The 26,404-nt window shown below is 46.3% G+C and overlaps 1 protein-coding gene across 1 annotated transcript in view; it reads left to right on the forward strand.

Annotated features, from left to right (window-relative positions):
* The first annotated feature begins 5,212 nt into the window (after positions 1-5,212).
* The window catches only part of FGGY (FGGY carbohydrate kinase domain containing), a 1,923,203-nt gene continuing 1,902,011 nt past the window's right edge, over positions 5,213-26,404 (forward strand). The window contains exon 1 of the mRNA XM_086953024.1: positions 5,213-5,345. The gene's annotated coding sequence lies outside the window, so the exon portion shown is untranslated. The remainder of the gene's footprint in view (positions 5,346-26,404) is intronic.

Genomic DNA, 26,404 nt, shown 5'->3' on the forward strand with positions numbered 1-26,404 from the left:
ATCATTGAAGAGTGGCGGTGGAGCAGGGGGAAGGGGTCAGGAGGACGATCAAGAACAAATAAAATAAATAAATAAATAACTTACCTAAAGTCAGCGGCATCATGCTCTTCTTTTCCAAGTCCACTGCAGGCACAGGCTCCCAGAGTCCTCTGCGACCAATCCTGAAGCTGCTCTCATACATTAGAGCAACATCAGGATTGGCCTGAGCACCCTGAATTTGCGCTCCTAGGGAGACAGGGAAACCATGTCTGCTGTCTCCAACCTGTCAACGAAGCTCGGGTTGGAGATAGCTTCAGTGTGCATGTCAGTTTGGCCGGCCTGAGACGGCCTTATGCCAGTGCATACCACTGCCCTTACAGTGACCGTAATCCCCCTGACCCCACCCCCAAAGACTCGGCAGAGAAAGGAAAAATAAAACATGTTTATTATCACTTTATTTTCCCTTTCCTGACATTTTGAGGCAGCTCGCATGCGGGCAACGCTCCTCCGCCATAGTGGGGGGGGCACTGCTGCTCAAATAATAATCACAATCTTTGCCAGGGTGAACCCCTAAAGTCACAAAAAAAATCTGTGCTTAACCTCGAGCAGCTTGGCACAAGGCAGTCAAGCTTAAATTAGAGGCAATGTGTAAATTATTTATGCAGACCTCCAACAGTGATAAAGTGAATACACAACACAAAAAAATTCTGAAACCAATTTACAACAATAGAGTATATTTGAATAAACAAAGTGTCACCAAAATGACAAACCTCTAATAAATAGAAGTAGAGATATGAATTTTTAAAGTTTGAAATAAAAATAGCACCAAAAAGCAAAACGTGCCAACTGCGTTTTTTGGTTGCACTAGACCCGGTCAAAAGTTAAGGCTGACCACAATGGATTGCCAGTTAGATACAGGGACCAGATTCTTTCAGTGGAAAGCTTACCCTCTGACTTAGAAACTTTTATAGAATAAAAGAGGGTCATCAACAAGTTGTCAGCGGGGAAAACTGCAAGTTGGATCTGAAACATATCTCAATGACAGTGGACTGTTGAAGCACAGGGTGCAGTTGTTGATTGAGGCAGGAAAGCTCAGAGCAGACAAAGTTCAGAGTCAGTGCCTTGTAAAGCCTCAATGCCAATTGGGTTCAGCTTGGCATCAGTCTGGGTAAAGCCCTCTGTGTTTGGACTGAAAAACTTTTCTGGAAGTCGGATCTTCTTCAGTGGGGCAAACCATTCAGTAATAGCTAACCTGTGAGTCGACATCAACAGATGCGATTTCTAAGGTTCACTTCTTGCAGTTTGTGGACAGGAGAAGTACACTCCTGAAACAATCAAGGGTACAAACGTGGGGGACGCCACTTGGGTGTTAGGACTCACTCCAGCAGTGGCGAGCAGTTGCAGGGAGAGAGATGCTTCTGGAAGTTTGTTGTGTCCCTGTAACTCATACTAGTTGTTTGCCAACTTACCCTGGATGTCACTTCTGGGGTCATGGGTTCAAGACAAGCAAGTTTAGTCGTCCTTCAGGTTCTTCATACAGCAGGGTAGTCCTCCTTTTTATTCCACATAGGTCCAGTAGTATTCTGCAGATGGTACTGGGGATGCCACATTTATGCCCAGTACCAGACTCCGGTTGGGCAAAACTCCTGGTCATTCCCCACTCAATAGGGTGAAGGTTCTCAGGGGTGAACATACCCACTTTTGCAGCACTTTCTGTGTGTTTCACTGTAAACTATCCCTCAGTACACCTCTTCACCTAAATCCAACATGACAGAACCTGTCTTACCTGGTCAGAGCTCCCTGTGCCAAACAAGAGCTGTGGCTATGATAATGGGCAAACCATTTCCTTGTCGTCACTCCATACCAGTTCTGCGGTAGCTCCCCTTCCTACTGGGTTTGGGGCCAACTTGTCTAGGAGGATAAAAGGGAAGCAGGCCTATCAGTGAGCTACATCTGCCAGTGACAGGATATGCATCATTTGAAACTCAGGAAGAAGCTGGGCACAGCCCCGAGTCCATCCTGCAATAGGATTAAAAACACCTGTCAACACTCAAGCCCTTTTTCCACTATCTAGGAGCAATCCGCATCTCACCACAACGGAGCCATCAGCAGGAATGTGCCACTGGACACTTGCAGAAAGGTCCTTTTGGCTTTAGGTAGGAAAATAACAACTATGTGAAAGTGTAATTTCATATAATAGTAATATCAAATCTGACTTGACCATTACGTTAAATTACTGTGAAAATAAGTCCTTGAATCATTTTCCTAATTGCTCCCAAACTACAATTAAGCACTAGGTGTTATAATGTAACACAGTTTTTTTCTTATGGGAGAGCCAGCATTGTAACAATGGAAAACAACTTTAGAGGGTTTTCACTGCCAGGACATGTCAAGCATTAAATATACATACCCTACATTTTAATTACAATGCACCCTGCTCTATGGGCATGTAGGGCCAAACGTAAAAGTGACTTATAAGTATTAAAAAGTAAGAGTTTAGGCCTGGCAAACGGTTTGTTTTGCCAAGTCAAAATGGCAGTTTAGAACTGCACACACAGCCTGCAGTGGCAGTCCTGGAGACATGCTTTATAGTTCTATCTTAGCCGTGTCAAAGTGGGTGCTTCATCCCATTAATAGCATTAAATTTACAACCACTGGGTACATGCGGTACCATTTACTATGGATTTATAAGTAAATTCATTGTGCCAATTATGGGAATGCCAATTCTAACATCTTTAAAGACAAAAGGACATGCATTTTACCATTGGTTAGGAGGAGTAAACTGTACAGACCTACAGCCAGTAAAAATGGGTTGAAAGAAAGGCAGAAATCTGGGAGAATACCTCACAAAGATGGTCATTTTCAACAGTGATATAGACATATATTGACTTCTTCAAAGAGGTGCACTGGACAGCTACAGCTCCAAAGTCTCTGCTAATTGCTTTCCAGTATACAATACAAATGTGTGTGGGCCGCAGATCAATTGTAGTCAGCGGGCTGAGCTGCGCAGGGCGTGCCTCACATAGCAGCTCCACCCACGCCAACTGTGCTCTTTGAATTGCATTGCCCAAATGAGTAGAAAACAACGCAGTGCAGGGTGCCAGGTTGGAATAGTGTTGTGTATTGATGGGAACCTATGAGGGACGCTTCTCAATGTTGTGCATGAGTGGCCAGAAAGGTGCTCATATCTTGTCTCGAGTTGCAGTGTTTAATAATGGAGCGGAGGGAAGAACTGTGAGAGATAGAGTGCACTAGTCCAGCCGTGGCCAAAGCAGGTAAGCTCTGTGAGGCGGGGCACGGGGGGGGGGGGAGTCAATAGATGACGTTTCATTTTTTTTTTCTTCCTATTCTGACATGTTCTTCATGCAGACTGTAATGCAGCCTGCATGGAGACGGGGAAAGTGGGCATGACTGGTTTCGGGGGCCCAAGAGGGCCAACCAAAAAGTAATTGCGCACTTAGCAGTGGGCAAACCACCCCTTCCCTGCCTTGCTCCGTGAGCAGAGCAGTAGTCCGCAAAGAAAACATAAAATGCAGCTGGCCGAGGCACCCAGAGAGGGCCACTAGAGAGGTCAGGTCTTCAGGGGCACGGACTCGAGTGGAGTCCCGCCCCCTTCCAGCCTGGTAGCGGCGCACGGGGCATCACTTCCTGGGCGACCAGGACTTGGGGAGGGTATATAGCCCTCCCCCACCATTTTGGCAATCTCTTTTGATCGCCGCTCACGCCGTCTCCCTACCTACCGCTTACCCGGCGTGGTGGTGGCAGGAGGGTGGCAGAGAATATTGTAATGTTTTTCTTTTTCATTGCAGGCGGAGTTACATGGTGATCTGGAAGCGGGCCGGTATCAAGGGTACCTCTGCGTGGCACAATAGGGGGTGCCAGAGCCAAATCCGAGGAGCCTCATGGGAGGGTCCCTGAAACTGTGTCGGCGCCCCGCTAGTCCTTTGGGCGGTTGTGGACCTGAACAACCGGGGTTTTGCTATGCGACGCTCCACCCTGAAACGGGCGTGAGTAAGGTACCAACGGTCACGTGATCCGGGAGAGGATCACTAGTAAGGGCAGCATAGGCGGGGTTCGCCCCAGTGCTGCCTGGCTCATCAGGCGGGCAAGCGGCCCAGTTGGTTGCCTGCCCTTGGATCGCCCGTAAGATAACCCACCTATTACATAACGGTGTATGTAATAAACCTGCAGCCACTTTTCCCAAACCAAAATTGTGTTGTGTGTTTATTGATGGGAAATGTATATTATGTTGGGGGGTTGGAAAAGGATGCCAATGACGATACTATGATAATAACTTAAAGTTATTAACATTTTTTATTTCCTTTCCACTGATCGAAAGCACCACGGTGGGACGACGCTCCTCCACCAAAGTGGAGGAGCTACCACTGCTGCACTGGTTTACATTGACTCAACCCTTCATGTGTGGAGCTCATCCAGAAGCGAAAAAACACTGGGGCTCTGGTAAGCAACCAGGACGTTGGTTGCCCAATATGATGGCAGAGGGCATATGGGATTAAAATGTATGGGCAGCTACCGCACAGAGGAGCAGCGGTGTGTTGTATGCATTTATCCCAAAAATGTGAGTTATCACAGAAGACTGAGTAATGCACATAGTACAATATGCAAAGCAGGGTACTGCAGATGAGTAAAATAATGCCACTGGCTGCAAAAAATATGTTGGACCAGAAAAGGAAGGTAGTGATAATACAGAGCAGGAGCCATAAAGCTAGTAAGGCATAGATTGTGTGAGAATAATCTACACAGTCGTAGTTCTCAACCACTGATCCTCCAAAAAAGGCAGCGTAAGGAGTTTTGGTGAGTTTTTCTATTAGGCAATGGGATTAAAACATTTTTAAAGAATGAAAAGGGTTTGCAGGGTGATTGGTGGGCACCCTCCAAATAAGAGTGAGTTGAGCAATACACTTCTATGAGGACGGAGGCAATTGTTTGGACTTGTATCCAGTCCGATAGGTTTCCTTTGCATTTTGAGGCATGCAGCATTGCTTTTCTACTTTAAAATGCAAGTTTAAAAGTATGCAAGAAAATTCGAAGAAAGGCATGATCTCAGCGTGATTTGCGCTAAAAAAAAAAGTAAAATATTTGGGAGAAGGGTTCTGAAATAACAAGAACTATTCCGCGTGCAGTGAAAAGAGGAGGCCAATCAGAATTCATGTACAAATGGCCAATCACAAAATGCCTCACATATTTACCCCGGATATTTACTAAGAGCACGAATCTGAGCCTGAACTGCTGTACAAAGTCCTCGCAAGTTATTAACAGTTGTTTTTCCAAAAGGAAAGCTGCATCACGTTTCTCACATCTGCCCTCTCACTGCTAGCTAAATTGAATATTTCATTTTCAACAAAGTAAGTGACTTCCCGTTGTAAACAAATATATTTTGTATTTATCCATTCATTCAGTGGTTCATATAGTTTGATGTTGTACGCTGCTTAACAGTCTACCTCTTCCTCGCTGCCTTTTTATTTTTAACACAAAGTGGCGATTTTCCTTGTAATTCAGAATTTGTTTTGAAAATGGTGAGTTATACCATTATATGTCTCACTGTTATGTTTATTATGGTTAACTTTCGCGAGTCAGTCAATATTTTCTCAGATTTATTTGGATAGGAATTAAAATCAATAGGTATTTTGTGAAACTCTTGGAAGAGATTATATTTAATGTTTCCTATTTGTCCTTGAACGCACTCTTAACGTGTAAGTATAACTACTGAAAATAGGCATGGCCTCCTTGTTTTATATCAGTCACAGCAGCAACTAATATCCTCTAGTGGTTTTCAGCCCAAAAGAAATATTCATGATGGGATTTGTTATCTTTATTTTTTTCCAGAAAGCATAAAGTTCTTGACTAAAAAAACAGGACACTTCTAACATGGGGCTTGTTGACAGCAATATATTTTAATAGTCGTGTACTCTGCTGTAAGAGTAATTATTAAAACCATTTTACAATAGAAATGTTTATTTAACACATATAGTTAATTCAATGGTGGAGAGGCGTGCAGGCTGAAGTAGTTGACATATGATTGTAAAGGTTGTTGTCAACAGACCAAACTCAGTCATCACTTACACGAAATATAATAAAGGGGGCTATACAGTTGGATACCTTTCTAAAATGTACACTTGCTATTACTTTTGAAATGTGAGTAGTGTGAACTCTTTGAACTGCATATACCACAATGCATTGTAATGACTGGTACAACATGTTCAGTGTAGGAACCGCCCATTTAGTAGGATTCATGGCGGAAGCATTTCACCTTTACTGAAATTAGTACTGTGGTTATTTTATGCCAGCATCTCACAATCTTCATTTTTACAATAGTTTGAAAACCTCTTATGTTATGGAGGTGATAACTCCACTTGGAAGTTGAACCTTATTCACAAAAGTGGAGAAAACACTGAAAAATAATGTCCAATACCAGTTGTGTGCTCCTAAAATGCCGGTTGGCTGTACTGGTGAAAGTTGCAAACCATTTTTGAAATATTTTATAGTTTACCTTGATACCCGAAAGAATTGCTGCCCGGTGACTCAATGTTGTGTGTGACTATATTTATCCAGTCCTGGGTTACTATCTAATAGCGTTTTCAATGCTGGGATTTTTTATTTATCCATCAATGGAAGCAAATCTACAAGTTGTAGAATGCTAAATTACTATTAGCTGAACAGTCATGGTTAGTTAAAGGTAACACATATAGCCATTGGCTGCCAAGTTTCTGAGGTCACTCACTGCGTGATGAGTTCCCCAGTACATGTTTTTTTTAGGTCTCGCCTAGGTAGCGATGTCTCTTCGATACATGCTGTCTTCCGGTATGGACTTGAAACTCCGCCCATCTTTTCAATTGGCTCCTCTTACTGTCCTCTGTAAATGGTGGATTTTGATTCGGTTGTAGGCTTAGTAATCTCTTCTCCTTTTGTAACCTCATATGAGGACAGCCCCTGTAACGTGTTGTTAATCGGTATGTTTTATTTACAGTCTGGGAGCACTATTTTCTGGCTTTCTCCTATTAAATGTAGGACCTGCTCTTCTGCAACCTGCTACTGCTTGCCTTTTTTAAGCAGCACGGACATGCTTTATCTTATGTTTTTTGCTTCACCAATGGCAGCCCCACCATTAACTCTCCTCATACAATATTATATTTTTTGAAGCACTGTGGTATTAAAGTGTGCATTACGTTCTTTTTTCAACCGGCATGCTTCAGGCAAAATAATGGTGGCCGCGCATTTCTTATGTTATGTGCAGCTCACCCAAATCAATCAACACACTTGCAAAACACACATTCAACAATGGCGCCAACGCAGCTCCAGCTTATTTAAACTCCCAGGTTACAGTCTTTCTTCCCTGTCCTGCCCTCAGTCGCCACGCTTTAGGTTTCAGCATGGCACCCACTTTCATATTAACAACTAACAACACAGAGCAGGCTTCAACTGTCTGCTCTTGACCCCCGTCCCACCCCGGGGCTCTGTGCTTTAGGTTTCAGCATGGCACCCGCTTTCATATTAACAACACTGGCACAACTCTTAATATTTTACCACATCAACTGCTTTTAAGAATACTTAAAAAAGAAACTATTAGCATGGCACCCTCTTCACGAGCCGCTATGCACATAAGACTGCAGCATATACAGAATGCAGCCGCGCGTCTGGTGTTGCTGCTGCCCAGAAGAGCTCCCTCTAGAAAGGCCTTAGAGGCATTGCATTGGCTGCCTATCAGGGAACGTATTCAGTTTAAAATTCTCTGTGTTAGTCATAGGATTATTCAGGGGAAGGGCCCCAGATTTTTGCACAACCTGATCAAGCTGTACAAGCCCACTCGGCTCCTGTGGTCTCAGGGTGCGGGATTGTTGCATGACCCCCAAGATTAACAGGGAACGTATGGGGGAAGATCCTTCCACTCTTTGGTTGCCCGTAGCTGGAACAATCTTCCGCTCAGGCTCCGTGTGGAGACCTCGGAGGCGGTGTTCCGGAGAGAACTTAAAACGTATTTGTTCCCAAAGTCCTAATTGCTGACGGCTCATGGTTCTGTTTGGAGTGTTGCTCAGTCCATTTTAGCGCGGGGACACCCTGGCAAGTGTAACCAGGCGCTTTACAAGCTCAGAGTTATTATTATTATTATAACTTTTATATGCACGAGTGCTGCGCTTTATTTTTCACCACGGCGCCCACTTTCATATTTACAACCCAATAGTTGTAAATTTCACAGATGTAAGATCTATTGCATTGCAGGTGTTGTTTCTTCCAGTATTGGGACTTATAGTCCAGTTTTTAGGGCTCGTGCCCTGCGCAGCAGTGCTTGCGCAGGCGAGAGCCCTTTTGTGGAGGGTTCCAAAACGGACCCTGGAATCGCACACACTCTTGCGCATGCGATTCCTTTCTCTCCACGGAATTGGCGTTTGCAGTCGCCTTTCTTAGAAAGACAGCACGCAATAGGCCATGGGCGGTCGCGTTGCTCCGCCCATGGCCTATTGGTGTCTGTTACCCTCACGCCGACATCTGTTTTCAATTATCGTGCCCAGACACGGGCACGATAATGGAAAACAGATCGCTCGCTGTGACGAGCGCGCGCGCACCTCTCGCGGGCTTATCATCCCATCATGTGTTTCCTTTGGGGTGTTCGTCTCTGCTATTGTCACAGGACCGTGTATAGTCTATGCTCCTTCTATGACTGCTGGTTTTGATTTGGTTTGTATGAAATGTGTGTATACTCATTGTCCTTCTCTTGTTTTCTTTCTTTGGAGCGAAGGAAATAAGCCGTTTGCAAATGGTAAACTTCATTTACCTAAGTAATGGGAGACCACTTTAGCAGGCCCCTGAGACGCAGCCGTGGCCTGTGACCATGTAAATATGTTAATCCATTTAGCCTTTTTTCTGTTGCCCCTGCTCCCTGGCCAGGCTGGACCTTCACGCACCACAGAAGATTAGTGTTGGCAGAATCCTTATTGCAGCGGCGGCAGCTGCTTTCAGCGGTATTACCGCCGGACGCACCGTGAAGGGTCTGTGTAGTGTCTGGCTTTCCTACTGCCAGGGGTACAAGGCTCATACTGTGGCTGTGGAGAAGCAAATGCGTCTATGTGCTGTGTCTTTCTGCTTGTTGATTATAGTACCGACATTTGCATAGCGCTTATCTTCCATTTACAACCTCGTAGCGCTTTTTGGACAGAGAACTTTTTTACACTCAGTGCCGTAGCACTGGTTCCATGGGACATTGTGCAGGGAAGTTAAATGCCTCCTTCCTTGGGCAGTGGAGGCACCTCGGGCACCACCAATAGCCACACCCCTGTTGCATAACTCTTTGATTACTCACTGACTGAAGTCGCTGGGTTCTGGAGTCACTGTTATGACAGGGGAATGAAGATCATCACCGAAGACATCACAATCGGCATCATAACTGAGATCACCGATGACGCCACGCACCATATGTATAATACACTATCTTCACGTGGTACTCTCCTGGGACAGAGGGTGGGCACTTGCCTTGTATATTCCGCTGCACTCAGTATACATTTCCCCCTAGTTATGTCGCACTTTTTCGATTCTCTGAAAGATATCCCAGGAGAGGTAGCTAATGACAGACCCTCATGGTGTCTGTTCCTCTGCACATACACACAGAGCGTCTCCCCGCCCACCCCCCTTCATGCATATTAAACTGAGGCACATTACTAAGTGGGTACTGCTGCAGGCGGCATCTGTGATTATCGCCGTCTCCAAGAGCGGGCTGTGTGGGGATGGCTTCCACAGATGGGCAGTCCTACAGGCCCTAGAGGCGATAGAAATCTGTGACACGATTACGATAATTCAAGCTGTCTCCGGCAATACAGCAGTTGTACATCATTTGCACAAGCGTCATTGACACCCCAGACTAGTTAATTTAGTTGTGAGTTAAGTTAACTTGAAGTATAAACAAAGTTTGGACACACTGCTGTCTCAGACACACAAGACAAGGCAATGAGCTGCATGTGCTTTCAAAGAAAACATTCCATGTGTCTTAAGAGCTCTGCCTATATCTTTATTTGCCACTAGTAAATAGTTGTTTGTGTCGACAGGTGGCTTCTCTCAGCCTGATGTGGATGGTATAGAACATAAAAATGTTCTCAAATATATAAACAGTTCGTGATTTGCCTGGGCAGAACAGTGCACAAATCAAAATATTTTGAACCTCAAATGATGGCAAAATTTTCAGGCTGAAATCTGGAACTGTCAGACAGAAATTATAATTGTGAATTCCTGAGCCAAAAGTCATTGTTCAGTGTGTCAGTTTTCACAACTATGCAATATGTTTTTTTTCTTTAAAAGCGCACGACGACTCCTGGTTATATCAGCGCTATACATGACTAATCTTACAATCAATCAATAATTCTTTATTCGGTATTTAAAAAACACCATAAAAGTACATGTTTATACAATTTTAAAAAACAATTAAAATACAATTCATGAACATCACCTGCCCACAACAGATTCCTGAATACCGTTGACTGAGAATTCATTCAGCACAGCCCTCTTGTATTCCTTAGCCTTAGAGCAACATTTAATAAAATTCATAATGCAAAACAACGTTTCGAGAATCATTGGCCCTTTGCAAGAATAATAGAGCGACCTTAGCATGTCTAAACTAGACCTGTTTTAAAATGCCTACTAAAAAACTGCGCCTGGGTGAAGCATAAAATGGACATAATAATTCAAAATGAAGGCTATCCTGCGGAGACCAATTGTCGCAGCCGCAGGAACCCTTCTGCTCAACAGTTAAAGTAAAACCTGTCGGATCATCCAGTAGATGATGTAAAAGGTTGAGCCTAAAACGAGTGATTAAAAATCTATCCTGCGCATTAAACATTAGAGCGAGATAAGGTTCCATGCCCTCCCCAGTCTTTACCATACTATGAGCGCAGACTGTAGGTTTAACTCCTTCCACTGCTGCTCTACGTGAGACTGCCTGATCCAGGAAAATTCTCTTGACCCTATGTTTATCTCAATGGTTTTATAAAAAGGTCTTTACAGCCAATTCCCTCAAGCGAAGTCTTCACGTACTTTAACCAAGGAATGCTCATTCCTTTGTCCCTATCAAGGCAATCTCTGATGATTTGTCTACTCAGGTCTGCCTCCGTGTTGGTCCAAATCTTTAGCCAAGCCATAAGGGGTCTGACCTTTACCAAATCCTCAATATATACCCTACCCAATTCCTCGTGAATGATATGGGTAGGTATGCTTTGTGGGGTTTTGAGCACTTTAGTCAGATATTTATTCTCCTCCCTCTGTAGCTGGCGGGCATTTACAAAACCCCAAACTTCAGACCCGTAAACCACTTTTGAACAACATATTGAGCTATCCAGATTCATTATTTGCTCCTGTGACCACCGACCCAGCCTGCACCCATAATTCATTATAGCGCTGGTCGAGGCCACTAACTTAGTGCATCGCTCTTCAATTTGTGTTTTAAAATGTAAAAGTCCATCAAATAACATGCCAAGATAAGAAAAAGTCTGTACCTGCCCTATTTTGTGTGCGCCTATTTTATAGGAAAACTTCTTGCAAGGTTTAGTTCCAGCCAGCACAACATAGGACTTAGTCAGGTTAGCCGATAAATCTAGGGTGTCCATAAAACTAGCAAACCCATCTATCAGACACTGAAGTCCTTTTGGGGTGCGGGCTAATAATACCGCGTCGTCTGCATAGAGCAGCACTGGAACGGGCCTAGTCCCTACTCTTTGACAGTCCACCTTTAGTTTACCTAACGCCTGGTCTAGGTTATTTATGTACAGGGAGAATAAAAAAGGGGCCAGAATACAACCCTGTCTGACCCCGCTAGTGCAGGGGAAAGGTGCCATGGTTCCCCCCTCCAGATTATATCGCACTTTAGCGGAGGTATTCCAGTGCAGTGCTCTCAGAATATTTACCAGTCCCTGATCAACCCCCAATCTATTCATCAGAGCCCACAGCTTCTCTCTGTTAACATGGTCAAATGCTGCAGTAAGGTCCATAAACCCTAGATATACCGCTTCATTACTTGCAATAGTATATTTCACCACCAGTAAATAAAGGTTCAAACATTGGTCCGTCGTCGACCTCCCTGCCCTGAACCCATACTGGGCGTCAGTAATAATTTGATGTTCGTCGGCCCAGTCCATAAGGCGCGTTAAGACCACTCGGCCCAGGACTTTAGCTGTCACATCAATCAGCGAGATAGGTCGATAACACTGAGGGTTATCCCTATTCCCTTTTTTAAAAATGGGCACTATTGTTGCCGATGACCATGACTGCGGGAGGCCGGTTGCGACAGACGCATTTATCACCCTTGTAAGGATAGGGGACCACAGTTCCACATTACTTAAAAGATCTGCTGGGATACCGTCTGGTCCTGGGGCTTTATTTCGCGTTAGGCCCTGAATACCCACTACAATTTCCTCCAGCGTAAATATTATCGAGGAAACCCACTGGCAACCCCTCCCAATATCCTGACTATTCTCCTCCATGTGGTTGTACAAACCTTTGAAATGATCATACCATTGTTCTGGCAGGATAGATGTACCAATTTCAGGGGTATTAGCATCCTTGAAACAAGTGTTATTTATTATTTTCCAGAACGCAGTCGCGTCCCTTCTGACTGCTGCATCCCTTAAGTCTTCCCAGGCTTGTGATTGGAGGGAAGTCTTCCTACTTTTAATCGCCTTTTTATATGCAGTCCTACACTGCGCAATTCTTAGCTTGTCACGTGGAAGAGTTTTCAGGCTAATTTTTAGATCTTTCTGTGCCCGCGAGCAATCTTTGTAGAACCATCTAGGGGTAGTATTTGCCCTCCCTTGCGTGGTGGACTTTAAAAGGCCATCTATCAATTGTGCCACTGTCTCAAATGCCTTTACCATGGAGGGCCCCTCTACAGAGAGGTCTAGGCACTCCACAATCGGTTCTTTCCCTCTATCCATAAGGGATTTATAGAAGGCGTCCCCGTCGATTTTAGACCATCTAAGTCGTCTACCCTGATCCGTTACCATCTCGATACTACCTGCCACCACCCCTCTCCTTTCTCTTCAAGGGGGGAGTACTATTATCTCGAGAACTAAGGGGTTATGGTCACTGAATACACTCCACTCAATCTCGACCCCTCTTATCCAGTCCTTAAATAATCTAGAAACCACAACATAATCAATGAAAGAGCTGCACCCTCTGCCCTTAAAGGTTGGGTTACAGCACCTTCCCTACTGATAACAACCAGATCGATAGTATGTTCAAGGGCGTGGCTTTTCAGGTCCCTACCAATTTCAATCCCCGCGCTTGTGTGCTAGAAATGCGGACCTTCCTCCACCGGGCAGCGAGACCAATCTTCTTCAATAGGTAATAAATTGGGGCACAAGTGGCAATTAATATCGCCCGCTATTACCACAAACGGGGCCACCGCCCCCTTCCTCTGAGCAATCTCAGCACTAAGTCTATTATCTAGTTCACCTATTATAGAGCCATTCCCCTTAGCTGCTACGGCATTATACAGATTAATTAATATTACATTTAACCCATTTATATGGAGCCCAAGAGCCTGCATATTATTTGTGGTCCAATTTAGGTTGGTCCACACTCCCTCCGTCTGCAAATCCACGAATATAAACAGTCCTCCCATAGCTCTCCCAGACACTGATTTCTGAGCGGGCACAGAAAAACACTTATACCCCGCTAAGTGGAAGGGACTGCAGTCTACCGCCCAGGTTTCCTAGAAACAAATTACCTGGAACCCGGTGATGTACTCCCTCCATTCCTGGTTATCAAATTTAGCAGACAGTCCAGCTATATTCCACGATACTAGTTTGAGCCCCCCTCCTGGGTTTGTCTCTCTGTGGGACGAAGTTTGACAGGGATTTTATCAGTAAGCCATTCCCCATTTAAGCCATCCTTTAACCATGAGGGGTTATATCGGGTCGCTGACTAATCGAACGATAAAATAAGCAAAGGGGAGCTCCTTTACAGATCTTATGCCGGGAGCAAGTAAGCCTTTGTTTTTTTCCTGAAGACTTCAGTAGAGAAATGAATGCTATTCTAAAGTAGCAGAGCTTTTAAGGAGTTGGGAGCCAACAGAAACAAGCACTTGCAATGCAATAGGTCTCGCATTAAGCGAGTTTAAGCTATTGGCATTGTAAATGACAATGCCTTTTATTTCTGTTTTAAAAACGAAAACAAAAATAAAAGGCATTGTTATGTGCAATGTCAATAGCTCAAACTCGTTAGCTACTTGAGGCCAAGGGGAAGGGTGGGTGCTAACTGTAGTAGGAGAGAAGGGGCTGGTGAACCTGTTGACCTGCAGATTTTGAAACTAGAGAGCCTGAAATCCGAATCCAGTTCACAATCCGGAACAAAGGCATGTTTTGGGGCACAAACAACTCTATGGGACCACACACAGGTAAGGATACAAGCGCTCTGCTGTTGAAAAATATACATGTATTCGAGCCTTTACATCCAAGCGGTTTGGATAATTTGCGCTCTAAGTGGTTCACATGGTTTGATCCATCCAGAAGGAATTTGATTCTTTTTTAGTTTTTAATGATTGCCTTTTTTAAATACGCCATACACTTTGTTTGATCTGTACAAATGGCGGTGGGCTGAGTTTGATCTGTTGGCTGGCAGGCCCGAGAAATGTGCTGAATTGCTGTAAATAGAACATCTTTATGTTTGTATTTGCTGTAGCATAAATCTTCAAACCAGAGCACCCCTCGCACAAATTTGGAGGTTTACAGCCTCATAAAGGCATGACGATAGTAGCGGATCAATGATACTGCCTCTCCCTTTCTTTGGCACTTCTTTACGCACCCCTTACGCCCTCTCTTCACTCATCCATGTCATCCTGGATTGTGTAGAAAAGTACGTCATGACGTGCAGGCAGGAACTTTTAACAACCATGTGTTGCTATCTTTTCCCTCTTGCAAATATTTCTATCACTCATATACACCATCCCTTCACCTTGTTATTTGCACCATGTCAAACGTGATCTTTTACTAGCACACACTTCACTCTAGTACACCACACACCTCGCTCTCCATCATATGCAATCATGCGCAGTTACAGAAGCGGAGGAAAGCTGCTGCCTGTGATGTATAAGTGAGTAAACTTGAATTGCTGCTATTTCTGATATGTACGCTTGAGGAAGCACACTTTGTGGATACATTTTCAGTAACCATTCTATGTGTGGCAGGAAAACATGCACTGGTTTTTTGTGTATGTCTGTGCGGCACTGTGCACATAATGGAAGCTTACACCACTGCCACAGTTTCGATTAAAAAAACTCCTGTCTCTCTGCTGCAAGCGCTATACTTGTTGACTTTGGAGGGGTGTGCCACGCTGAGTGTATATACAACTGGCCACCTCGGATATACAAGCCTCTAAAGATGGTGAAACGTTTCTGTTGCCACCCCTTACCCAATATATCCTTTGACAGTTTTAACTTGATGTAAAATAATGTTCCCTTTTACTGGTCGCCCCAAGTTGTGTCTCTGGATACGACGAACAACCAGGACTGTAGCTGTGCCTTTCTCCTGGTTATAACAGCAGCACTGGTACTTGGTTTCCATTCCACCAACGGAAATCATGAGTTAAGTGGTGTGTTTTTGTGAGTGATCTTTGAAGTTTATACTCATGCTCCTTAACAAGCTCAACTCTAGGCTACATCCAGGCAAATGTTATTCTTGTTGCATCGTAGCTACTTATTGACTAAAATGAAATTGATGGACATATTTTTGAATGCGTCTTATGCTTTTTTTTCTCCTTTTTAGGTCAACACATAAATAAATGGCTTTGTGATTTACAATGCCAATAGCTCAAACTATAATAAATGCGAGACCTATTGCATTGCAAATGCTTGTTTTACAGTGGAGTAAGCAAGAGTTCAAGACCCAGATTTAAAAAAAAACCTGGGCTGGTGCCGCTAGGCACGCCTGAACCGGGGAAACTTTGCAGGGCTATATAGAAATACGGGCACTTGGCAACTATGTGGAAGCTTTCATTGTCTTAAGGTGTATTGCGCTCATGTTATATCATGCTTGCTTGTTAAATCATTCCTTTTTTGTTACATTATGGTTGGCTGTTACATCATCCCCTCAGCTTAAGCCTTGTAGTGCGGAGTCACATTGTTGATGTTTTGCCCTCCTATTATCAATTAAGAACAATTAAAGATCAAAGGCCCCTGTAGGCTGCTATTGCTGTTGGGAGTTCATCATAGGACAAGCGTTGAGTGCTAATATACAACATTTTCTGTTATATATAACATTGAAAGAATTAGATTTTTAAAGATGTTATCCGATGGAAAAAATAACTGTTTTCTTAACAACTGTTTACTCCCAGTCCCTGGATAGTGGGACACAAACCACCAAAAGACAATCCCTTCACCTACCAGCATTTTAATCTCTCTTGATCCCAAGGACCTTATGGCCGAGATACCCGCCACCCCCTCGCAACACAATCCCCAAGGATGGGAAACCGGAAACAGTTCTGAACTTTTGGAAGACGGGAGGGAGTGACCCTCCCGGCCGTATTTATTAAAATATGAAACAAAATTAAAAACATGAAAATAACAGTTTCATATTATGTACAATTTCATTTCCACATTTGCGATGTTTGGCTAACCTTAACATATGCTCTAATACAAAGGTTCTCCTAGCCGAACTAACATCCTACAAAATATTAACTTGTAATTTGAAATTGTACATCCTAACGTTTAAGGGCCAACGGCAAGGTCGTAACCGGTGTCAAGATCCCTAAACCAGAAATGACCCCCTCACTTGTGAGGGGCGACCGCACAGAGGCGTACCTCAAGTGCCACTACCAATTTCCCTTGACTTGACGGGGGCCCCATTAAACTCGACGCCACTTAAAGGTCGTTCGAGGACTCGTGTGAGGTATCTAGAAGGTAGCGTAGACCCCCCTCCCAAACCCCACACAACTTACCACATCTGCCGTCGCAGATGACCTGGCCCCGGGAAATTCTCCAGGAGGGGGCTGTAACCCCTCCTACCCAGGAAGGGGCCTTGACCGCCTTTCCTTTCCTTTCGGCGGCCCATCCTTAGAAGGAACCGCCTCCCCGTTGAGGGGCCAATGGCCACCTCCCTCGAGCGCTCCCATCCGTAATGGGTGACGCCCACTCATAGGGATCTACCAATTAGTGCTCACCGATCATGACCTTACCGCCACAGGCCGGATAGTTGACCGGCTATCCGGACCCCCCACAAAACTCCTACCTAAAGGTCATGTCTTAAAGTCTTTAGCCAAGCTACCACGTCTCCTATGAGTAACTCGTTCCCCACCCGGGACAGGTGAACACCATCCCCTAAATACATACTGTCACCAGTAATACAACCATGCGAAATCGAATGCAGTGTATTGGAACGGAACAATCTACTCACTTTGTTATTGATTTTTCTTACTGAATGATTCAGAGCAGAAACAGAAATAGCCCCCCGCCATACTTTTCGTGGGATCATATGGGACCATGCAATCGTGCACCCTGGAACTCTCCTTGCCAACCAACTTACAGTGGAAAGCATCGCCTCAAGAAGAAGTCGTCTACCAGTGGTGACCAAATCATTACCCCCAAGATGTACTATGACTATAGACGGCGGTGACCTCGTCCGCCCTAGCAAACCCTCGAAAAATGATTGAAACTGGTCAATACAGAGTCCGCCCCTTCCGTAGAAGGACACCCTGTACCCGTATTCCCCAGCCACGTGAATCATATCACCTGCTTTGAATACGTCCGCGGCACGCCTCACGTATGAGTGGCCCACGACCCACACCTCCTCTTTCACAGCCGGTGATGTCTGACCGCTGGCCCGGTGTTGGGTCGACTGCATAGTCGGCCCCGCCTCGTAGGCTTGCGCAACTGAAACCAAACAAAAACAAGAAGCGTGAGTACATCATTACAGCTTCACAACATGTGCAACCGCACATACCTCTTATAACAATTGGAGGACCAACGCCCCACACGTTTAACTTGTTCGACATTCAGACCCCTGGCTGTAGCCTCTGTAGCAGCCCCTATCCGAAAGGAATGGGTCCCAAACTCGCCCGGGTTCAAGCCCGCAGCAGTAATCGACATCGCAAGCACCCGCTGAAACTGAAACCTCGTCAGTGGGGTGGTGTCAGCGTGTCTCAACAAGGTCCCCCCCCATGATGCCACTCTGTGTGCCAAATATTCCTCTACACAACTCACCGGGCACATGGAGGACCCAGGTATCCTTCGTATGATTATGCAATCACCCCTTGCACCCTGATCGGTCTTGGACCTGACGAACGAGAGAGTCATCGTCCCCCCTCTGATCTGAACGTGCTCTCGGCACAGTCCCCCCATCACATCCTGCTTGTTCCTCGCCACTAGTTCGCTTACTCGCATAGCCCCATGGAATGCCAGCGTAAAAGCGGCTCGAAATAACACCGTTTCATACTGGGATGAACATGTTGCAGGGAGTTTAGATAATAACAGGGCCAACCTATCCAAACCTATCGGGCGCCTTTCATCTACTCTGCGACCCTCAAGGCGTTGCCACCCACGTAGCGCTTTTTGTACAACGAAAGACGCTGTCGGGTCCTGGATCCCATGAGCCCTAGCCACAAAGGAAATGGCGGCCCGATGCCTCTGGGCCGTAGCCACTGATTTGCCTGCGTGACGTAACGACAGCAGGAATTTCACTACCAACTCCTCCTGACCCCAAAGCTCCCCTCTAGCTGCCCCCAAAAAGGCCCAATAGGAACGGAACGCCCCTTCATATGCCTTCCTCGTCCTGGGTGCTAAACTCTCTCCCACGAGGTCCTGTAGTTCTGGGCACCGAGAGACCAGAGAGCTTCGGGAAAGGGTCCTGCCACCGGGTCCGCTGTGGGCAGAAAACCCCAGAAGGCCTGCATATGAAAACGAGAAAGCGCATCAGCCGCTTGGTTCATCACCCCCGGGACATGTCGTGCCCTAAATAGTACATTCAATTGCATACACAATAACACAATTTCTTTGAGCAATCTCAGAATCCATTTGCATCGTGCTGCCTGGCTATTGATACACGCAACAACGGTCATGTTATCAGACCAGAATGCCACCGAGTGATCTCTGAACCCCTCAGGCCAAGTTCTCAGGGCCACCAGTATGGGAAAAAGTTCTAGGAAAGCAATGTTGCTCGTCAGACCACTATCATGCCACCATGACGGCCATTTTTGTGCCGACCACTGTGTGCCGAATATGGCACCAAAACCAATGCTCCCTGCCGAATCCGTCCACAGCCCTAGCTCCTCAGAGGACACGGCCGTTTTGTTCCAGACAATTCGACCATTGAAATCCGCCAGAAATGCCAGCCAAATGCGCATGTCCTGGCGAACCTCTGCCGAGAGCCTTGTGCGATGATGACCCTCCCTCAAGCCGACCATGGCTTGAGCGATCGAGCGAGAAAAGGGGCGGGCCTCTCAGGGCAAAATTCAACTGTCCCACCAACTGCTGTAATTGATGTAGCTTCACCTTAGACTCACTTATACACATCTGCAAGGATGCCCTGAATTTTAACACTTTGTCATCTGGTAAACGAAAACAACCTTCTTTGGAATCGAGCTCGATCCCCAGAAACTCAAGGCAAGTCGAGGGACCCACAGTCTTACCCGGTGCCAATGGCACGCCAAATTGATTCATCAAGACACTAAATGCAGTCAAAGCCTGTCCACATTCTGGATCACCGGCTGCCCCCAGAAACAAAAAGTCATCGAGATAATGCATAACATGTTTAAACCCCGTCTTCCTTGTGAAGACCCATTGCAGGAAGCAACTGAACTTTTCGAAATAGGCACACGATATAGAGCACCCCATCGGCATGCACCTATCCATGTAGTAGTGACCCTGAAACATGAAACCAAGGAGACGCTGATCGTCTGGATGTACCGGGAGCAACCGGAACGCTGACTCGATATCACATTTCGCCATCAGCGCTCCGGGCCCCAGGCGATTCAATATGGCTACGGCCTCATCGAAGGATGCGTACCGCACCGAACACACTTCCGGGTCTATTGCCTCGTTTACGGAAAGACCACGTGGGGCTGATAAGTTATGTATCAGCCGAAACTCACCCGGGTCCTTCTTGGGGACCACCCCTAAAGGGGAACAAACAAAGTTAGCAACTGGTGGCACATTAAATGGACCGGCGACTCGACCTCGAGCCACCTCTTTCCCGATCTTTTCCTGTACCACGGTCGTATGCTGTAAGACCGATATCTGGTTTTTACATTTTGCTATACCCCGGAACTCCCTCACTGGGATGCGGAAACCATACGAAAACCGTCCCGTAACACCCCAGCGGAAGCGTGATCCGGGTATTCACTGAGCCAGGGAATCATTGCCATGGTATCAATCGGAGTAGGTAAAGGCGCCCCTCGGACTATGTCAGACCTGTTTGGCGCCTCCTCTACCCCCGTTATCACCCGTTTTGGCTCTGCACATGGACTCAGGATGGGATGATTGCCCGCACCCCCCACATTCGTGCCTAAATTTGCATGACCCCGGGGGCCTAGTACATTTCCCCCTGTTAAAGTTCCAACAAACCCCCCTTTTACCTGCGTTGCCGGTCGGCCTCGAGTGATTGTCGTTACTCGTACCGGATCGAAAGGGCGTCCCTGCATATTGGCGGGGGGATTCACCCACGTAACTCCCTACCAATGGCACCTTCAACATACCAGAATCCTCCATTTTGGACCAGGACACAGAATCATAACAATCCCAAGTTAAGTTTTTATCGTGCTCTTTTGCTTTTCTGAAAACATTGTCGTAACAAAACCAATGGTTGCCCTCATGAGACACTGAATACCCCATGATCCGTGACTGATAAATCGGCAATTCGGGCAGCAATTCGGGCCTACGTTCACCTAAGATGGATGTAAAAAACCCCCATGCTTTGCCCCAATTACCAATGTTTTCCTTTACCTTAAAGGCGGCCATCTTTGCGCGCCAAACACTCGGATGCATGAGCTCCTTTTGACTCTTAACATGCTCCATCTCATAATGATCGGTAAGCAACGAGAAAATGTTTATATACTCCCCTGCCCATATCTTCTCCTTGATAGCCAGAGGGACATGTTGACCCAACCTTTCCCTTCGAGAGGGTGCCGACTCATCCCTCGCAATCGGCAATGGCCGCTTACCTGAACCGGAAGCTGTATCTGCGACTGGACCTGACCCAGATGGTTTCTCAACTGCCGCAGCCGGCGATGGTTCCTTCGTCGTTTCCCTTGTTTCCCGCAGCTGTTTCATCAACACATGTGCGTCATCAGCCGTGGCGCCCTTGCTACCTTTACCCAACCACGCTGCTAATTGTGCCGCCAGCTCGGGCGGCATATCCTCCCCGGACACAGGGGTGACCACTACGGGAATCGGATTTCCTTCCCCCGGGACCGGAGTGGGTGCTTCGAGCGGAGTACAGGGAACTGGGACGTCTCCCCCCGCTGTTCCCCTCCTGGGCCTCTTGCCTTTTCCCCCTGGAGCTGTTCCCGCCAGAGGACGTTTCGGCCCCCCTTCCTCGTCTTTCTCCGCCATTCGCTTCTTTAGGTCGGTTACCTCTTTCATGAGAACTCGCAGCATCTGTTCGGTAGTCAATCGTTTTCCCACCTTCTTAGGCATTCTCCGACAGAGTATCTGCAAAACAAACAAGAAGATTATAACGCTCAAAATTGGCTCTTCGTTCCGTCTCGAGCTCACGTGCAGCGAGGAGGTGCAGCTTCAGAGCACAGGAACAAGAGGATGCTTTCTTGGCTTGTTGCTCCTTTTATCCGTCTTCAGGGCGGGCGTACACCCGCCCCTGCCTGCCCCAAAGGGCGTGGCCGGCCGCGTCAGTGTCTAGGCCAGCCCACTCCAGGGCGGGAAAAAGGCGCGCCCCGGCTACGCCGCTTCGGGCATACCAGCCGAGGCTCGCCTCCCGCCCAAGATGGCTTCCCGGGGGGATCGTGGTACTCCACCATACGTTCGGGGGGACCGAATGGTCGCCCCTTTCCATTCTCCCCCGACCCCTATTGTTCGGCTCTCTCCCATCCAAGTTCATATTATACAAAAATGTGCACTCAGTATTTCTAACACATCAGTTTTGCTTCCACCATAGATTTAATGTGGCCTTCAATTTCCAAACCGGAGATGGTTTTACCTATAAATTGTGTGATGTCAGTAAAGACAATATTTTACTAGTGCTGCCTCGGTATTTGTGTGGATAGGTGGATTTTATGTTTGATATATCAGTGCCTGGGTGACCACATTTGGGCAGCATTTTATAAGTGCGAAACTTGTTTTTAGGTGCATATTAGAGCAAACGAATACATGTTATAAAAATGTGCTGTCATGAGTACCTGGCTGAGCAAAATCTGAAATTTCTTTCACATAAAATACATAATTAGATCATTAGGTCATTGCTGAGTTTGTAGGCCCATACATTCATGTCCCAACCCTTAAGGGCCAAATTACAAGTGGGCTGTAAAATAGGTCAGTCATTTGTGGGGAATAACATATGGTTATCGGCATTCTGCACCTGCACACTATGTTACTCTGGGATGTCGGAAGTGCAGTTAGAACAAGGCATTCAGACGTATAGCTGTCAGTCAATTCCAAGCAAGTGTTGGTGAACCTTTTTTAAGGTGGTATGCTGATTAAAATTTTTCTAGCACTGGGATTTTTTTTTATTCATGTTACAATTTGGAAATTATGAGCCACTGCTGCCTAAATATATGTTGCATAATTACCCTTTTATGTCTCCTGAAGCATAAATGTATTTTCAACTGCTGCATAATATCATTGGCACTGTGTATAATAAACAAGTGAGCCAAGGGAGATCTATCTAGATGAAACACTACTGCAAGGGATTCATTTTTATAGCAAAAAATCTAGTACAAATCTTTGTTGATCGTTATATATGATACTTTGTTATTTGGTTGAGCCTATTTTCTAAAATATTGGCTTGGATCTAAACATTGCAACTGATCATCAATAAATATCTGTACGATTTATAAATTGTAGGCTTTGATTCTCTTACTTGTTTTGTGATGGACTCTTCTTAATTACATTTCCCCTTCATCTTCCTGAATCGTCAGGCCCCTATATTATTTCTTTGTTAATGCTTTAAAAAAGTTCACTATAGTTGACTCTTCAAAAGCTAATATCTTATTTTCTAGAATATTTATTATCTCTTGGTTTTATTAATCTCACTTACTAGACAGCTGGTGTGCTGTCTGTTGCGAGACATATTGTTAGCTTACAGTGAACTTTGAACCCGCCTATTGCTTACTGGTGAGTGGCTTTATTGTCACTCTCCTTTGCTTGCTTCTCATTCATCAGCTTGGGCGGGCTTCCTTTCCTATTCTTGTGTTTGTCACTCCCCTGAAATATGGGCGCATTACTTGTGTCCTCAAACTGCTAATTTTTTGGGTACTGCTTTTTCTGTTTGTTTATGCACTCAATGACAGTGCATGTGTTCTCCAGCTGTTCCCTGTTGTGCTTCTCTTGCCCCCTCTGCACTCCGTGGTGTGATCTATTTCTTGTCCATGTTATTCTGGTTGTTCTCTGTCACTCCCATTGACCTATAGTACGTGCACAACGTAACACTCACTCCTCCCCTACTTCTGACCCCTTTTCTGCACCCGCTGGGCCCAAGAACTTTCGGAATCAGGTTATGTTGTCCAAGGCGCAGACTTTTTATTCACATCAGAACAGGTGACTCACCACAAACCATTACAAGAGTAAAAATATTCTCTTTGGATATATATATATATATCATCATTTCACAGCATCAGACTTTAGCAACGCCAACATGTCAAAGGCAGTAAGGAAATTAGGCATGACCATACATTTGAACTTCAGCTTATCCTTACACTAGAATTAGAATTTGGCCGACTCAGCCAACCCACTCAGCTGCGCGTGTTGTGCCAGCAGGCCCCAACGTGCTACAGCAGACAGTTGTATGTTATGAGAGTAAAGCATTCTACTTGGATATATCATTATTCACAGCTTTGGACTTTTGGCGACATCCATATGTCAAAGGCCGTAAGGAAATTAGGCACAACATAACACTAGAACTTCAGCTTGGCCTTACCCTTAAATTTGGCCGACTCGGCCGAAACACTCAGCTGCGCACATTGTGCCAGCAGGTCCCAACGCGATACAGCCAACAGTTCAATGCCTGAAATCCAGGGCACCGCATAGCTGGAATTTGTCCGACTCACTCAGCTGCGCACATTGTGCCAGCAGACCCCAACGCGCTATAGCAAACAGTTCATTACTTGAAATCCAGGGCACCTCATAGTGCACTGGCCCACTGGGGTACTTGATTACAGACAACCTCCCCCAGATTCTACTCAGTCCATATGTTGCGGGTTAGGGCAGTGGAGTTCAGGACCATCAGCAGGTCAGTCCCCTCCCCGCCTACCCTCTGCACACTTCCATCCTACCCCCTCCTGGGGTCCATCCAGTCGCTGATCCTCCATTGCTCTGGATGCCCCCTTTCTGATATCTGTCAGCGCTCCGCCTTGCTCTTCTGCTGGGTGGTTTAATACGCTCCTGCAGCTTCCCAGGGACTCCAGGAGACAAAGAGGACATGATGCCTGGGACGTCGCCTTACATCACTTAATGTTGAGTTTCAGTTTCATTTATGTATCGGAGACAATGATTTCCCTCCTTCAACCAGCCCCCGGGAGGAGGAGGCTCAGCTCCGTGGTGTGACTAAGGACGCCCCTCCCCTAGGCGTGGGGGGCCCCTAATCATTACCCCTTTACTTCCGATACACATTACAAATTGCTCTCTGTTTCCAATAGTTTGCTTCCCTCCCAGCGTCATATGTGTTGCTTCCTCCACGCACATCCCATGGTCCTTTCACCACTTCTGTTGCTTCCCCACCCTCCTGTCTCTTCCCCCACCCCATCCGCCAAGAAATCAGCATTCAAGGATCGACTCGACAACAACACACACAACAGCAAAGAATTATTCAACATCGTCAAAGAATTTACCAACCCCACCGCCGGTGCCAACGACATTACTCCCTCACAAGACCTCTGCGGCTCCCTATCCTCCTTCTTCCACAACAAAATCGCCGACATTCACAACAGCTTTGGAAACCTGTCCGAAGAACAACCCACTCCACCCACCGCCGAACAAAAACAGCACTATCACAACCTTTGCGCCTGGAACCCAATCACGATCGAAGACACCATCCGCCTGATGAACTCCATCCACTCAGGATCACCAACCGACCCTTGTCCACACCACATTTTTAACAAAGCAGACTCCATCATCGCACCCCACCTATGCGAGGTCATCAACTGCTCCTTCAACTCCGCCACCTTCCCAGAAAGCTGGAAACATGCCGAACTCAGCGCCCTTCTAAAGAAACCCACAGCGGACCCCTCTGAACTTAAGAACTACCGCCCCATCTCTCTCCTCCCCTTCCCGGCCAAAGTCATCGAGAAAGCTGTCAATAATCAACTTGCCGCCTTCCTTGAATCCAACAATTCAATTGACCCCTCACAGTCCGTCTTCCGAGCCAAACACAGCACCAAAACCGCCCTAATCGCCGCTACAGACGACATCCGCACGCTACTGGACAACGGAGAAACAGTTGCCCTCATCCTACTTGACCTCTCCGCCGCCTTCGACACAGTCTGTCATAACACCCTCATACAACGCCTCAGCAACATCGGAATACAAGGAAAAGCGTTGGACTGGATCATCTCGTTCCTCGCCGAAAGAACCCAGAGAGTCCTCCTCCCCCCATTCAAATCAGGGGCAACCGAAGTCATCTGCGGCGTACCACAAGGATCATCACTCAGTCCCACCCTCTTCAACGTGTACATGAGTCCCCTCGCATCCATCGCGCGACAACACAACCTAAACATCATCTCCTACGCTGACGACACCCAGCTGATCCTCTCCCTCACCAAGGATCCTAACACCGCCAAAACCAATCTACACGAAGGAATGAAAGAAGTAGCCGAATGGATGAAGAACAGTTGTTTAAAACTGAACTCGGACAAAACGGAAGTCCTCATCTAAGGATCATCCCCCTCTGCATGGGAGGACTCATGGTGGCCACCGGCTCTGGGCACAGCACCCATACCCACAGATCACGCACGTAACCTGGGCTTCGTCCTAGACTCCTCCTTATCGATGACTAGGCAGGTCAACGCCGTCTCATCATCATGCTTCAACATCCTACGCATGCTCAAAAAAATATTCCGCTGGATCCCCACCGAAACAAGAAAGACAGTCACCCACGCACTTGTCACTAGCCGACTGGATTATGGAAACACCCTCTACGCTGGAACCACAGCCAAACTACAGAAAAAACTCCAACGCATCCAAAACGCCTCAGCCAGACTCATACTGGACATCCCCCGTCAAGCTCACATTTCCGGTCATCTGAAGGATCTCCACTGGCTTCCCGTCAACAAAAGA

The sequence above is a fragment of the Lissotriton vulgaris genome, chromosome 1_1 (assembly GCF_964263255.1).
Source record: "Lissotriton vulgaris chromosome 1_1, aLisVul1.2, whole genome shotgun sequence".
Classification (NCBI taxonomy): Eukaryota; Metazoa; Chordata; class Amphibia; order Caudata; family Salamandridae; genus Lissotriton; species Lissotriton vulgaris.